Source organism: Chiloscyllium plagiosum, unplaced genomic scaffold (genome assembly GCF_037043375.1).
Source record: "Chiloscyllium plagiosum isolate Xiang-an unplaced genomic scaffold, Cpla_swu_hap1 HiC_scaffold_18, whole genome shotgun sequence".
Taxonomy (NCBI): domain Eukaryota; kingdom Metazoa; phylum Chordata; class Chondrichthyes; order Orectolobiformes; family Hemiscylliidae; genus Chiloscyllium; species Chiloscyllium plagiosum.
In genome coordinates, this window is record NW_028270156.1 from 25937554 (window position 1) to 25955288 (window position 17735).

Genomic DNA, 17735 nt, shown 5'->3' on the forward strand with positions numbered 1-17735 from the left:
AAATGCAAGCTCTTGCTTGACAGTAAGCCAAATTGGTGAATAGTGAGACGTCTACCATCTTGAAAGAGAAAGAGCTGAGGTGGTGACCAACCAGTAGTTATGTTCAGATTATTAAGCCAACCGTCAAATGACGGACTGTGTAAAAATCACCTCCTAAACAATGAGGTAGGAGGACACGAGACAGTAATCATGGTTTCAGCAATGACAGACCCAGTCATAAATGGCTGAATATAGTTCAATAGTATGTGTTAGATCAGTTGTTTGATCATAGAATTCAGTAACAATTCCGAATTCATAGAATTCAGTAACAATTCTGAAGCTAAGTCACAATTCTTAGGAAAATATGCTGATACTCAATCCCCATAATTCCCAGGATCATCACAAGAGTTGAAGATTTAATCAAATTACTGAAACATTCCCAATTTACCCATGTGATGGACTTAAGTTTACAGAAAACACTGACTAGGTTTCTGTACTTAAGCAGAAAGTATTATTTGTTACAAAGAAATCAACTCTAACTAAAGAGAAGACAAAATCAAGTGATAATTCTGCTAACTTAAGCACATTCCACTTCTTAAATCCCTACACAGACATTCAGAATGACCTGAACATATAAACAAGCACAACAAGGAGGGAAAATACTGGGGAATCACAGCTTGATAGCTCTAGTTCACAGGATTCGATGAACTGTCCCTTCTGCCCTTCATGAAACATCCATCTATTCTAATTGCATTTTCCTGCACTTGGCCAGTGGACCTGTATGTTATGGTGTTTCAAATGTCCATGAATGAGCTGCCAGAAGAAGTGGTGGAGCTTGGTACAATTACAAATTTTAAAAGGCATCTGGATGGGTATATGAATAGGAAGGATTTAGACGGATATGGGCCGAAAGCCTGGAAAATGGGACGAGATCAATTTAGGATATCTGGTCAACATGGATGAATTAGACCAAACTGTCAATCCCGTGCTGTACATCTTTATAACTCATTGATAGAAGCGTATACAATTACAACATTTAAAAGGCGTTTGAACAAGTACACGAAAAGTAAAGATTTAGAGAGATATAGGCCAAATACAAGCAAAAGGGACTAGTTCAGTTCAGGAAACTTGGTTGGCATAGATGAGTTGGGCTGAATCATCTGTTTCCATGATATATGACTTGATTCCTGTATTTATATGGTTCTTCAATGTATTGAGAATTCCCACTTCTCCAAACTTTTAAGCAATGAATTCCAGATACTGTGAAAAAAATCTTTCTTCAAATGCCATTTGCACCTCCTTACCTTAAAACTGTGTTCCCTGGTTATTTACCCTGTACTAGGAGGGAAGGTTTCTTCTTAAATACCCTGTCCAAGCTTACGTTCCCCTGCCCCCGCCCCACCCCAAACTTTGCATACTTCAATCAGCCTTCTCTGTTTTAAAGAAAACTGCCTCTTCTTATTCTCTCTTCATTGCTGAATCGCTCCAGCCCAGGCAACACCCCGGTGAATCTCTTCTGCACCCTCTCCAGTGCAATCACATCCTTCCTGTGGAATGGTAACCAGAACTACACAGAGTGCTCCAGCTTAATTAATGTAATATACAGCTCCATCATAACTTCTCTGCTCTTGTAATCAATGCTTTGACTAATAAAGACAAATATCCATATGCGTTCTGAAATACTTGACCTGTTGTATTCAAGAATCTATGGACATCCTCTGATCTGTTGTATTTCCTACAGGCCTACATTCAGTGCATACTCCCTTGCCTTGTTAGTGTTACCAAAGTGCATGGACTCACACTTTTTGACTAAATTCCATTTGACACTGTTTTGTCCATCTGATGAATCCATTTATATTGTCTAATACTTTCCTCCTCAATACTTACTACACCAGCAATTTCTGTGTCATCTGTGAACTCATAACCCCTACATTTTATATCCACATCTTTAATGTATACAACAAACAGCAAGAGATTCAGACCAAACCCTGCAGAATGACATTGGACACAGGCTTCTAGTCACAAAACACCCTTCCACCTTCACATGTTGCATCCTGCTGTTAAGCAAATTTTGGATTCATTTTGCCAAATTGGCCTAAATCCCATGCTCTTAGCTTCTTAAACATTCTGCCATGTGAGAAATTGTCAAAAGTCTGACTGAAGTCTATATAGACTTCAACAACTGCGCAACCCCTCATTTACATACCAGTCACCTCATCAATAAAATTTGTTTGAATTTGTTAAAGATGATTTTTCTCTTATGAAGTCTTGCTGACCACCCATGATTAATCCTTGCCTCTACAGTGTCCCAACTACATGTATTAGACTTACTGACCTGTATTTCTTAGTTTGTCTCTACCAGCCTTCCTGAATAGTAGTACTACATCAGCTGTCCTCCAGTCTTCTGGAACCCCTAGTGCAGCCAGAGAGGATTTCAAAATTAATTTCAAAGCCCCAGCAAACTCTTCCTTTGCATCCCACAGCAGCTTGGGATGCATATTCATCTGAACCTAAGAATTTATCTACTTTCAGGCCTGTTAAGACTGCTAATATCATCTCTTTCTCAGTGCTAATTTGTTCAAGTGTGTAACAGGTGCCCTCTTTGATTTCTATACTTACATTGTTCCTCTCTACAATGAATACTCATTTAAAACCTCAGTCATATCTTTCAGTTCTGCACACAGACTGCCACTTTGATCTCTAATTGGTACTACATTTTCCTAGTTATTCTTTTGCTCCTAATATAGTTATAAAATATCTTTGGATTTTCTTTAATGTTACACACCAGTGATTTTTCAAGTCTGCTTTTTACTCTTCTAATTTTTTTTTGAACAACCCACTTCACTTACGACACTTTTCTGAGAAATCTGCTGTTTGAGACTTTGACATCTATCAGGAGTTTCCTTTGTTTCTGATCTAATCCTGTGTATCTCTTGACATTCAGGCTTCTTTGCACTTGTTGGCCCTTCCCTTTATATTAATGAGAACATGTTGGCCTTGCACACTCACTATTACCCTTTTGTATGTGTCCCACCCTAATGTGGATTTTCCTCCAAATAGCTTCTCTTAGAGCATTTGGCAAGATTCTGTCTTACCTTATTAAAATCTGTCCCCCTAGTTAAGAACTTTTATTTCCAATCCATCTTTATGGATAAGGACAATCACTTTAAAACTTACTGAATTATGTTCACTCGCACTGAAATGCTCTCCCCCACTGCCTCACTGACCGCTTACCTGATTTTATTTCCTAAAATTTATTTGCTGGCTTAAAAAGCTATTATTTCCTATTATCTTTACACTTCTTTTGAGATTTGCCTACCTATCTGTCTTACTATATCTTCCTGACTGTTTAGGGGTCTATAGTACACCCCCAGCAATGTGTTGCCCCAGTTTTGTTTTTACATTCTACTATATGGCCTCATTTGAGGAATCTTCTAAGATGTCAACCCTCTTTAATGATGTAATTAACTCTTTAATCAATAGTAGAACACAATCTCCTCTTTTAAAAACCCACATCTCACAGAAAGATTCTATAAGCTGAAATATTGAGCTGTCAGTCCTGTCCCTCCCTCAGTTACGTCTCACCCAGATCATATCCTCATGTCTTAATCAACACATCAATTCATTTGCTTTACTTACAAGACTCTTTGCATTAAAATTAATGGCATCCAACCTTGCCATTCTCCCTTGTGCCTAATCTTTACTGTATTCATGCTGCCTTCTAGACAGATTTGTTTTGTCTTCTATACTTGTCTGAACATCACCATCTACTGTACCTTCACTCCGTATCTCATTCCCACAATCTACCTAGTTTAAAGTTCCAATGCCCTAAGGGTGGCACGATGGCTCAGTGGTTAGCACTGCTGCCTCACAGCACTAGGGTCCCAGGTTCAATTCCAGCCTTGGGTGACTGTCTGTGTGGATTTTGCACATTCTCCCCATGTCTGTGTGGGTTTCCTCCCACAGTCCAAAGATGTGCAGGTCAAGTGAATTGGCCATGCTAAATTGTCCATAGTCAGAGGGAAATGGGTCTGGGTGGGTTACTCTTCGGAGGGTTGGTGCAGACTTGTTGGGCCGAAGGCCCTGTTTCCACACTGTAGGGAATCTAATCTAATCTAAAGTCCCCCACCCCCACCCCACTATCAGCAAGTATGTTGGTCCATTCTGATTCAGATACAACCTGTCAGACTTGCACAGATCCCATCTTGTCCAAAAACTAACCGAGTGATCCAGGAATCTAAAGTCCTCCCTACTGCTTCAACACTTCAGCCAGATCTTCATCTCGTCTATTGACCTATTCCTACCCTTATTAGCATGGGGCACAGGGGGTACTGCAGAGATTGCAATTTTGAAATCCTACTTTCTAATCTACTATAGAGCTTTCTAAATTCTTGTTGCAGGATCTCATCCTTCTTTCTACTTATGTCATTGGTGCCAATGTGAACCACAGTCTCTGGCTGTTCACTCTTCCCCTTCAAAATGCTCTGCAGCTATTCAGTGACATGCTTGACTCTAGCCACAGGGAGGTAACATACAATCTTGGAGTTACATGTGTGGCCACAGAAATGCCTTCACTATTGAATCACCTATCACCATTTTTCTCCTAATTTTTCTGTTCCCTCCTTGTGCAGCTGCCCGGGATCAGAGTTGTTGTTTCCATGCTGAGGACTCATGGCCTCCACAATTGATCCTGATTGCACCAACCAATCAGCAATCTGTCTGTGGAATAAGTTTACTCTGCACACAACCATGTTGCAGTGACATCTTAGACATCTTTCTCCCACTGTTTGAAAAAAGCAATGGTATAAATAAACTTACAATGAGGTCCAATAACCTTTTATTTAAAGTACAGTAACTCCTTCCACACTCCTTGGTTTAAAGCAATCATTTTCCTATTTTGGTCCACAGTCCAAATTAAGAATATAAAGATGTGGACTTTTCACAACATACAACAGCAACTTTTCAGTTTAGGCCCTAGGACTCCTAAGAGCAATGTCCGAGATCCATTTATCCACTCATTCAAGAATGTTTTTTTCATTGTTAGGCCAGAAATTGGGAATGTTTGAAGATGACTGCATTGGGTTCCGTACCATTCCTGTGTGCACCAAAACATGAACAACATTCAGGCTTGGACTGAAAGTGTCAAGTAAAACTTAAGCTACACAAGTGCTAGGCCACAACCATCTCCAAAAAGAGTGAGTCTAACCATCATCCTCTTGATATACAATGCCTTTACCATCACTGAATCTCCCACCAGCAGCATCCTGGGGTTACCATTCACTAAGACATTAACTGGACCAGCCATGCAGGTGTAAAAGCTCGACTGAGCTGACAGAGACTGGGAATTTACTTCCTGATTCTCCAGAGCTTGTTTGCCATCTACAAGGTAGAAGCCAGGAGTGTGATGGAATATTGTCCATTTGTATAGATATATGCAGCTACAATAACACTCAAAAAGATCTGTCCCATTCAGATCAAAATAGTTGATTCCGTTGACAGCCCATCCACTATGTTAAATATCTACTTCTACCACAGTTTCTGCAGTGTGCATCATCTGTAGGATGTACTTCAAACCCACCAAGACTTCTTCAGTGGTACCACCATGACTGTATCTTCCACCATCTAGACCCACACGAGAACAGGTCTATGGGAAAGTTCTTATCTGAGTTGAACCCCCACCACCTCCAAGTCACATAAAATGAGGACTCTAACCATTCCTTCATTGTTGCTAAAATCCTGGAACTCCCTAAAAACAGTATCTGTTCACTTTCACAAGGCAGTTCATGGGAGCTTGCTGCTACGTTTCCTACATTGCACAAATGGCAAGTTTCAAAAGTACTTAGTTGGATATAAAGCACTTTAGGACATCCTGAAGGTGTGAAAAAATGTTTTTAAATGCAAATGTTTCTCTTTCCTATTCTGTTAATCAGATTTTCTTTGCACTTCAGGTCATCACCTGTTGGTGGCGCTGTCAGCCTGACTTTACCAAGTCATTGCAACAAGATACCTATTGCTGGTAAGAGATGCAGATAATGGCGAGTGTTCAGCAGGTCCCAGTGTCATTGGTATTCCCTCATGTGGTTTAGTTTCCCACTTGTACTCTGTTTACATATCCATTCCTGGCTTGACCTTGCCATTACAACATGAAGTGGAATTTGCTTTATGAGCAATTAGTTTTGCACAGGTTGTCAAATGATGTAGTAAACTCTGCTAATACTAATATTACAATTTTTTTGTTTTTTTATCGACACTCTGATCTTTAACTTACCATACCTCTTCAAATCAAACCGTGTTAATCAAGTTTCCTTTCCTCGTTATTTAGGTATTTCATTATCTGTATTTCTCACCTTTATTTTTGACTAATTTTAATACACAATCATGTCAGACAAAACTTTATTTCTTAATTTTAATTTTATCCCCGATACAAACCACTAAATTTAAAAAATGGAAAATACAGGAATAATACTTTCACCATGACAGTAAAACAATAGCTTCCAGTTACAAAGCACCTTTCCCAATTTCAAGTCAAGACAAAGCACATTGCAGCCAATGAAGATAAATTAATCAGATTATTCAAGTAGCTGCACAGTAGGAAATGTGACAAACAATCTGTATGCAATGAGGTCCCACAAACAGCAATCTGATAGTAATTGGAAAATCAGTTTTAATGATAATGATTGAGGAATAAATATTGACCAGGACAGCAGAAATTCCTCCTTTAATCTCTGTCAACTGGATCTTCCAAGTCTACCTAAGAAAGCAGATAGGAGATTCAAGTTAATGTCTAATTGAAAAGATGACCTGTCCGCCAGTGCAGTGCTCCTTTAGTACTGCACTGGAGTGTCAAACTGGACTTTTGTATCAATTCATGGAGGTTCAACTCCCAAAAGTTCTCCGACGTATATCTACTCGGTGTACAGAAGCATATACCTACTTCTTCTCACCATTCGCCACAAACAACACATTCACTACACCATATCCTTTCAACTGATAGTATTTCTTCATACAGTCATAGAATCTTGCAATATGAAACAGACCCATTAGTCCAACCAATCCATACTGAACATAATCCCAAACTAAACTAGTCCCACCTGCCCGCTCCTTGCTTGTATCCCTCCAAACCTTTCCAATTCATATACTTAATCTAAATGTCTTTTAAACGTTGTTTTCAAAAGCACCGTGTCAATTGGGAAGAGAGTACCACGAATCAAGACCCACTATTCTACAAGTCATGACAAGTGTATAACTACCCAGTTAAACCACCATGATGATCAATTTGTTTGACAGACTGCTATTCTGAACAAAAGCAATTCAAACCAAATTTTGTCATTAACAAGAAAATAACTTTATTGTCAAGAAACTTATTCTTTAATACTGGCAAAAACTGGATTATTAATATACTTACATTATAAGCCTTTTCTAAGAAAACACACTCTCATTCATAACTGAGGTAGGCAAATAATAAACAGATGATTTGGCACAATACTGTTGATGGAAAATGTCAACAGAGAAAAACAATTCCAGTGGTTCAAGACCATAAAGGTGGAAAGTTATTTCTCACAGCTCTTTTGATTTGTATACTCATGATGTAATGTTGTTACAGAGCGATGGTCAATCTTTGATTCAGTAGTTGATTAACTGGACCGAGGCTTTTTTCTTGGATCAGATCTCTGGGGTTTTTTTTTTGTTTTTGTTTTACTTGTAGAGATAAAGAGTGAAAGATATTTCTTCCACAACAAATTTCTGGATGTCACTCAATGCACTCACAAGTCTACAACAAACTACGGCTGGATCAGTCTGAAAACTGTTGTTAGGTAGCTTTTCTTTCATTTGAAAGCTCTGTTACTACTTTTTCTCATAAAGAATCAATTTCATTGCTGTGAAAAGTAAAACAGGGTGGAATCTTAGAGGAGTCTCAACAGTGTAGAACACGGTGAGATTTGTGGCAGAATCAGATGAAAAGTCTGGCCAGGCCTATCACAACATTCCTGAAGAAGGGCTTATTCCTGAAACGTCGATTCTCCTGCTCCTTGGATGCTGTCTGACCTGCTGCGCTTTTCCAGCAACACATTTTTCAGCTCTGATTTCCAGCATCTGCAGTCCTCACTTTCTCCTATTACAACAATAGGAGCGTATCACTTCATCTTTTCTACTTTGTCAAGCAGCGTGTTACATTTCTCACTAGACAGAGGTGAATTGCCAATTAATAGTGATTCAAGTTTAATAAATGCCTTGTTGATAGTTCAACTTGCCTTGTTAATACCTAGAGTCAAAAAGTGCTGGAAAAGCACAACAGATCAGGCAGCATCTGAGGAGCAGAAGAGTCAACATTTCGAGCATAGCCCTTCATCAGGAATGTGGACGCGGGGGCGGTGGGTTGGGGGTGGGGGGAGCTGAGAGATAATACCCAGCTTCCTATCTTACCAAATGTGACGAACAAACTACATATTGAGAAAACTCAATGTGATACCCAGATTGGGTTTCTGGCAACATCAGCTCAATGCTTGTTTTTGAGGGACTTCATTTGCTTAGGACCAACCAACATCTTAGGGCAGGATTTCCAGGTCTCTGCTGCATGCACCCTCGTTCATGGACCTTGGCATCAGCATTTGCCATCTGCTCATGACCATCATGGCACCTCTCCAATTCAGTTGCTGACCCTTCAGGTACAAATCAGGTAGTGCAGATTTGTATTGCAGGGCACACCAGCAACAAGCATTGAAAGGCTGCAGCTGGAACATTTTGTACACACTGACATTGACTCAGCTCATGGATCGAACGAAGCTGCATCTCAGAGCTGCTTGCTTGCTGTGTTTGTGCTCACTCACTTAGCACATACCTGCATGCTTGCACTAGCCGTACCTTGCCACGTCTGTTAGCCCATTGCCAAAAGCTGCCAGTACTGATGTTTTAGGGGCTCTTTAGTGCAGACTTACAGGTAGGCTGCATGTCATGCTTTCCAGTATGGATCAGTCCTGGGGAAGGGGCATGATATCTTGCTGTAGGACACAATGAGATGTCAATCTAACACCTACATCATGTTCAAGATGCTTGCATAGCAAACACCCTACATGTTCATTCAAATAAATACCCATGTCAGTGGGGGATGGTCCTCAGTCCAGTGAAGGAGGTCCGGTACTGTCAGTCATGGTCATATTCTGCATACAGTCCAAGGGCTTGGTCACAGTCAGTCTTCAGCTTGAAATATTTCCCATCAAGGGATCAGTCTGATTACAGTCTGGGCAGTGAGAAACAGGCCATTCTATAGGGTGAGCAGCAACACTCAAAGGACTTATGTAATGTCAGTCTGAGAGCTGCAAAAAAAACAATCATGTCCATGGTCTACATATTGGAGTTGTCAGAGCCTGGGACAAGTCCATTGGCTTGAGGGTGTGTCTATCGATCATCACAGAGGGTGGAAGGAGAAGCCTCTTGGGCCAGGAGGAGGGATCATTGCCAAAAACAACTGGAGAAGGAAGCAGAAGCCTTTGTGGTGGTTGGAACAAATACAGTCATGGGGGAAACTCTAGGTTTATGAAGGGTTTGTGGAACAGCATTGGAGGGCATGGTAGTCTACTGTAGATGCAGGTTATTGGCACCACCCATGGCCTCCACAGTGGGATAATAAAGGAATAAGGTGAGCATTGTTAAGGTGTAATGTCAAAGTTCATGGACAGGGAAGACAGCTGGAGGTAAGGTTCAGTATTATGCTTCTCCACAATGGGGGGTGGGAGGGTGGAAAAGGGATGTCAGGTTAGTGCAAGGTAAAAGGTGGCATGGAGGTTCAGAATGGGGAAAGTCAGTGTCACTTTAATGGGTGAAATCACGCTACCCATGTCTACTGGACATTTGGATACTGACAGGGTAAATATATGATGGATCTGTTTGCTAATTCTAATTACATTTAATTTGTAAACATTTCTTTGCACATAAGCAATGCAAGAAGGATGAACATGGTGATGCACAAAACACTTGTCAAAGGAGGATTAAACCTTGCCATTGTTGCTTCCAAACTAACGTTGGCATCTCAGTAATGCAGGATTTAGCAGCAATAACTGAAATAGAGGCAAATGTTGGTCAGAAGCACTCCATTACTTATGGAACTTCCAAGGATGCTGTGGGATGAGGGGAATTTCATATGTCATGTAAGTATGATGTCAATAATGAATGCAATGTGAAGTGAAATGGTTGTGATGGATCTGGATGAGAAGGGGATGGAAAAGCTTCCTCTTGGCATTAGTCCTCAGCTGGAGAACCACCTTTGCCAAGTCGGTGCACATTCTGCGACCAGAGCTGTGGTGAACTGGAATGATGTGGCTCTGTCAGGCTGGTTCCACAGCTTGATACGGTCTGGGAGGGCTCTCTAGTATAGTTTGGTGAGAGTGCTGCACCATCCTGGTATATAGCATTCTTCCCAATTGGACCAAACAACTAGGTTATGTGACAGATGCTGAGGAATTGGGGGAGCAGGAACAGTCATCCATAGTGAGAAGGAGGAACCTCTCCTTATGAATGACAGAGCTCAGCTGCATTAGTCCTTGCAAGACAGACATGACCTGATTGACAGATGAGTGCTGAAGATGGTCATTGACTGTCAAAGTAATGGTTAAAAATCACACAACACCAGGTTTTAGTCCAAAAGTTTATTTCAAAGCACTAGCTTTCAAAGCGCTGCTTCTTCATCAGGTGGTTGTGTAGCAGAATCATAAGACACAGAATTTATAGCAACAGGGTTGCACTGTCATGGAATAAAATAATAATCAAATTTAACTTAAGCCTTTCATCATTTAGAATGATCATGTTAGTTTCAATTCCTTCATATGTAAATCCCATAACTTCTTTAAACTTACATAGTCAAGATAGCATTGAACAATAGGTGCCATCTCAGCTTAGATAATGCATAGAAGGTGTGAAGTCTGTGTCCGAATGTTAGGTCAGGCTGATTCTGTTTCTAAAGTGGGATTTACAGAATTGTACATGAATTTATGCAGTTTTTGAGCAAAATGAAATGTAATTCTGCAAGTACAAATTCACCCCACAATTTGTACTTGCAGAATTACATTTTATTTGCTCAAAAAATCCCTTGAGAATGTAACTTTTAAAGAAGTTCTGGGATTTACATATGAAGGAATTGAAAATAACATGATCATTCTAAATAGTGTTGAAAATCACACAGCTCAAGGTTGTAGTCCAGCAGATTTATTTGGAAGCACTAGCTATTGGAGCACTGCTCCTTCATCAGAGATGAAAGGCTTAAGTTAAATTTGTTTAATATTACATTCCATGACACTGCAAACCTGTTGCTATAAATTCTGCGTCTTATGATTCTGCTCCATAACCACCTGATGAAGAAGCAGCGCTTTGAAAGCTAGTGCCTCCAAATAAATCTGCTGGACTATAACCTGGCGTTGTGTGATTTTTAATTTTGTTCACTCCAGTCCAACACTGGCATCTCCAAATCAAGGTCAAGTTTGGCATTGTGGGTGTAAACTGAAGCTTGAGTGAATTTTCTCTTGTTCCCTTTGACTGACTAATAACAAAGCTATTTCGGATTTGTCAATTTCTGGCCTGTATATGCTATCCCTTTACTAGATGTCAACGCGAGATTTTAAAGAGTAGTCCGAGTCTTGTATTCAGTAGCACAAAGCGATCTTTTTTCAGAGTTCTCTACCACACACGTTACAATGGATACACGCAACATTGACATCGGTGCTAGCCCCATTTCCTCTGCCCTACACATCCAATCCTATGAATACACATTCGACGGTGGACAACTTCATGGTCAACCTCAGGTCCTCCTATCATCTCGTGATGTTTGCCAGACCCCCTTTACCCTGTCCTTGAGCTCTTACAACACATCTTATGGACCACATTGCAACACCAATTGTTATGTTCCTTCCTAGACATTTGCCAGCTGTTTACTAGTAACTTTACAATGATTCTCCAAGAGTATTTATTGAAATCAGTCTCTGCATTCAAGGCTAATTGCTGACAGAAATCTAATTAAAATTTCCAATGTCTGATACATTAAAACTACTATTATTGCATGAATGTGTCCACTCTAATATTTAATTATAATTATTTAAATTCCTCATCTAAGGTTGATCATGCTTTCTCCAATTCATTTAAAAATTGGAGGCAGTTTTCCTCTGAGCTGCCTTGTCAGAGTTTTACAGTCTGCATTCTCGCTCCATTTTACTAAGACTCAGAGGCATTTTGTTGTCTGTGTGCAAAGCCCATGAATTGTGGCAAGGTGCTCAGTGGTTAGCACTGCTGCCTCACAGTGCCAAGGACCTGGGTTCGATTCCAGGTTTGGGCGACTATCTGTCTGGAGTTTGCATATCCTCCCTGTGTCTGCGTGGGTTTCCTCTAGGTGCTCTGGTTTCCTCCCACAGTCCAAAGATGTGCAGGTTAGGTGAATTGGCCATGCTAAATTGTCTACTGTGTTGAAGGATGTACAGGTTAGGTGCCTTAGTCAGGAGAAACGTAAGGTAATGGGTCTGGATGGGATATTTTTCGGAGGGACTTGCTAGGCCAAAGGGCCTGTTTCCATGCTGTAGGGATTCTAATTCTAATTGAGCTATATGAAATGTTGCATCAGCTACAATTTTCTCCCAGCATTTTGTGTCACAGAATCATAGAAACTCTACAGTATGGAAGCAGGCCATTTAGTCCATCAAGTCCACACAGATCCTCCAAAGAACATCCCATCCTGATACACTCCACTACCCTATCTCTGTAACCCTGCATTTCCCAGGGTTAATCCACCTAGCCTGCACATTCCTTGACACTATGGGCAATTTAGCATGGCCAATCCACCTAATCTGCACATCTTTGGATGGTCCATTAAAAAACCGACAATAGCCATTTTGTCCCACTCAACCATGGGTATCTGCAACACTGGATTATGACACAGCGTGGGTAACCACTGGGCACGGGGGACAGAGTTTCAGGAACTCTGAGATGTATCTAAGAACAAGAAAACTTGGTGACATGGAATTTAAAGGGTGACTAGGGTAAGATAAGGGGGGTGTATGTCTGAGGGAGTTCCATGTGTCATGTGACTTACGTTGCTGGTGAGGGTAATGGTAAATGGCCAATACTTGTCTGGGTTCATGGCAGTCGAGAGTGTAGTGCTGGAAAAGCGCAGCAGGTCAGGCAGCATCCGAGAAGAAGGAGAGCCGATATTTTGGGCAAAAGCCCTTCACCAGGAATGAGGCTGTGAGCCGTGGGGGGTGAGATAAATGGGAGGAGGGCGGGGCTGGGGAAAAGGTAGCTGAGAGTGCAATAGATTAATGAAGGTGGGGATAATGGTGATAGATCAGAGGGGACAGTAGAGCAGATAAGTGGGAAGGAAGATGGATAGATAGTACAAGTCATGAGGGCCTTGCCGAGTTGGAATGTTGGATCTGGGATAAGGTGGGGGGAGAGGAAATGCCAATTTTTCGATACTGATCCTTCAGCAGATATCTGCTGAATGGAAAGTTGTCCTGGGAATAGCACATTGTAAAATGGGGTTATAATTGATTGTGAAGGATGCCATACAGGCAGGGAAGTAGTTAATGTGGTGTGCTTGGTAAGATACAGTAAAAATATCTTATTAAATCTCACTGTGAGAATCCCTCCAAAACACTTAATACTACTTGCATTTATCTAATAACATAAGATTCAGCCATTAGTCTTGTGCCATTGTAATGTAAACCATGCAATTTCACTTGATCGTCAAGTTACAGGGGAAAAAGACTCTTCCAGTATTGGTTAGCTTTATAACAATGCTCATCTTCCATTTTCCAGTTTACAGTCCAAAAGGAAAAAGAAATGTGGTCCCTTACAAATGTCCCAATTTTTTGAGAACGGCCTTAAATTCTGAAGCCCTGCCCCCATTCTCTTCCACAGTATTTTTATTTTAACCCACCCATGCTTCACCATTTACTCCATTGCAACCCATATATGAAAATAATTTAATAAGTACAGGTGGACATATTAATTACTTTAATAAAAAAAATCTAATTGAATTGCATTTTATGCTATTAAGGAGTAAACATAATTTGAAAATACACACAGAGGTTATTTAGCACAAAGATGAATGCAGTTTGGCACAAGTAAACACAATTTGAAATGACTAATGAAAGATAAGAGCAGCAAATTGCATCCAATGGTTTGAGAATCACAAGCTAAAAAAAGCACACTGATATGAAAAATAAGTATAATAAATTTTTTATATATAGTAAATATTTTTGTATGCAAGCAACTAATGCCTGAGTAACATTCACACCAGCCTTTATTTATGTTCTAATTAAACATTTAACATTCATCTATCACAAATACCATTGTGGGAGCAGTTTCCACTTGTTTTTGCACCCAGATTCCAGTGCAGAATCGGCTGAAATAGCACAGCTGATTGGGGAATTTTACACATTAGTAAGTTACTCTCAAAAGCACTTACACTCATATTTTCTGTGATTCAAGATTCAATTTTCTCAATTCAGGTTCTGCTCACACAAATGGCCACACCACTGGTTGGAAATGTGAAACTTGCTACTTTAACTAATTGAGGAAACACTTGTCAAACTGTACTCATTTTTGGTGGTGGCAGTAGACATATTTTAATAGGTTTTCAAATTGAAAAATATTTAATATACAAATAAACAGGTTAGTGTACACTGGTGAAACTTTTAAATGGTTTGGTACAGTTCTGTAAAATCATTTACAATCAAACCAAAAATACTGATCAAAACATATACCCACTTATTGGTAAGCAAACCTGTCTGGAAACCTCAAAAACACAATCCCTTTTTCCCCATGTCGCTCATGATCAACTGGACCTTTCTACACAAACACTGGTTTGCTTCCTTTTTCTCCAATAATTGTTCAAATGAAAGATTAAACAAATAACAAATTACCTGTGTACAGTAGACAATAACTGACATAGCTGCCTACAATATACATGTGATGCTGCAGTAATGTGTTGAGATCTAAACCTTGTAGCAGTTATTTGCTGCCTTTGCTGACACTGTCACACACTGTGCTACTGGTTTACGGTGATCTATCCACCAGCAACCCAGATCCCCTCTCAGCAACAAATCCTGTAGAATTTCACCATTTAGTTCATGTTGCAACATTTATTATCTTTTCCCAATCTCAGTGTTGCACACACCGATTATGTTGAACTCCATGGAAATCAATAAACCCAAAGAATCAAATTTCCCAAATAACTCTAACCAAACCAATGGACAAAAATTAACTTAGAGTCATAGAGTACAGAAACGGACCCTTCAGCCCAACTCTTCGATGCTAATCAGATTTCCTAAACAGAAATAGTTCCATTTGTCTATGTTTTGCCCATATCCCTCAACCTTTCTTATCCATGTACCTATCCAAATATCTTTGAAATGTCTTTTCAACTAGGTTACAGGCTTGGTATTCTGTGCTGTATAACTCACCTCCTGACTCCCCAGAGTCTTTCGACCACCTACAACCTCAAGTCAATAATATAATGGCATACATTCCACTGGCCTGTAAAAGCGTATCTTGAACTAGTTGAAAATCTCAACACAGTCAAGTACAAAACAATCCACTTGGTCAGAACTTTGTTCACTACCTTGTGGATGTGGTGTCTGCAATCTAAAGGAGACACCTCACTGGGTTTTTCCTCCAAACCTCTGACTTCCATTCTCCATAGGTATAGGAAAAGCAAAAGCATGGAAACAACATAAAGTAAAACCCTCAACTGTTGATTTAATATATTATGACTTTATGACTAAACAGAAATTGACACTTGGTCAGTATCACTCGGTTAAAACTATGGGTTTTACACCAAATGACATTATGGAATGAACTTGTATTGCTATAGATCAAGAAGAAAGCTTGCAATTTTGAGGCAACTAAAAATGGATAACATGACAACCTTAACAGCGATGCCAATGTAATGAGAATGATTTTTTAAATAACATTGTCATTGGCTACTTTGTAAAGAAGATGAGGAATGCTGATGTAAAACATTGTTATCTGACCATTTCCTTGCATATGTTCAGTGAAAGGTCACATTTCAAGTTAATACAGAAATCTTTCAAGTATCTAACTTTGGGTCTGAGGTAATAAATTTAATTTAGTATGTCCTATAAATGAAATTTTCAAATCAGCTTTCTCGGTTCTATTTTGTATATCTTGTTATCACCTAAGGTAACTACCAAAATTTGACTTTGGAGTCTATCAGCAGTTCAAACTTATTCAACCATATGGTTAGATCATAGTTGATTTGTAATTTAGCACCATTTACTTGCCTTGGCTCTATAACGCTTAATACCTTCTCTAACAAAACTCCACTTCCAATCTCTGTTTTGAAACTGAGTGGCTCCACAGCCTTACAGTGGAGAGAGTTCTAGATTTTTATTAATGTTTTTGTGAAGTGTTCCCTGAACAGTCTAGCTCTAATTTGAAAGGTTATACACTTTGTCCTTGATTCACACATCAGAGGAAAATCATTCTCTCTTGTTAATCATTAACCATCTCACTTACCTTCCACACCCCCTTCATTTTCTGTACTCGAGGGAATACAAGGCGAGTATTGGAAAGGTTGCTTGGAAATTAAACTGTTGTTTTCTCTTTTTAGAATATAAAATGATAGTTTTAAATGAAAACAGTGCCTGGACAATCTGTGCTCTGTTTATAATGAATAACCACAAATTTTATGAGGATTGGTGCATCATATTTCAGCTCCTAGAAAAAGAAAGCTGGCCCCTTATTGTTACCATTCAGCTTTTTGAGAGATGTAGCGTCTGAATATATTTCAATGCTAACTGTACTTGCAGTCAAAATCTAACTGAATAAAACTACCTACAAGTTATCAAGAGAAACTTCAGCAAGAGGGAAACTTGTCACTTTAAATGCCAATGATTCCCTTTATCTTGCATCATCTTTCATAAATATAATGATACTGGTGCTGGCAACCTAAAGATCCCTTTATCTGTCTGAGGGCAATAAGTTATTGAATTTCCTCCCAAAGGTTCTCCACCTCACTAACTCTCTCTCCACCTTTCAGACACTTTTTTAAAATCCATCTATTTGATCCAGTCACCCACCGTAATATCAGTGCTGAATTATGTGTGGTAATCACCCCTGTGAAGTACCTTGCAGTGCTGTACTAAAGATAAAGGTGTGATATAAATACAAATTGATTTTGTTAAGTTAAATCCATAGCAAGTTATGAAGTTACGTACAACAGTTCTGGTCATTTGCGGGCTGGCATCTGAGGGGGAACAGAAAAAAATGATCATGAAAGCTGCTAGGCTATTATAAAACCCATTTGGTTTAGTAATATCATTCAGGCCAGAGGAACCTGCTCCCTAATTCAGTTTGGTCTACCTGATACTCCAATATCCACATAAAGCAGTGACTTTTAAAGCTGTCTAGAAAGCTACTTAGTTGTTAAAAAGATTAATCGAGAAGCAATCCTCCCCCCTTTCTTTCTACCCATCATTGTAGTTTCCGGGTAGTAAGCAAGATAATAACTGCGCAATCTTATTTTAATTGTGAGAATAAAGTACTGCCTGTAGAGAAACCATCACACTATATTCCTCAGCTATCAAACAGCTGACTGCTGTGCTTTTATAAATTCTTGCAGTTTGCGTGACTTTTGAATGGATCCTTTCTTTGGAATTATACTTTGGAAATTAACGTATTCACCCATTTGTTAGTCTGAAAGTAACAAATTTGTAGGTTGTCTCAGCCACTGTGTCAGAATTTGTCAGAGCTAG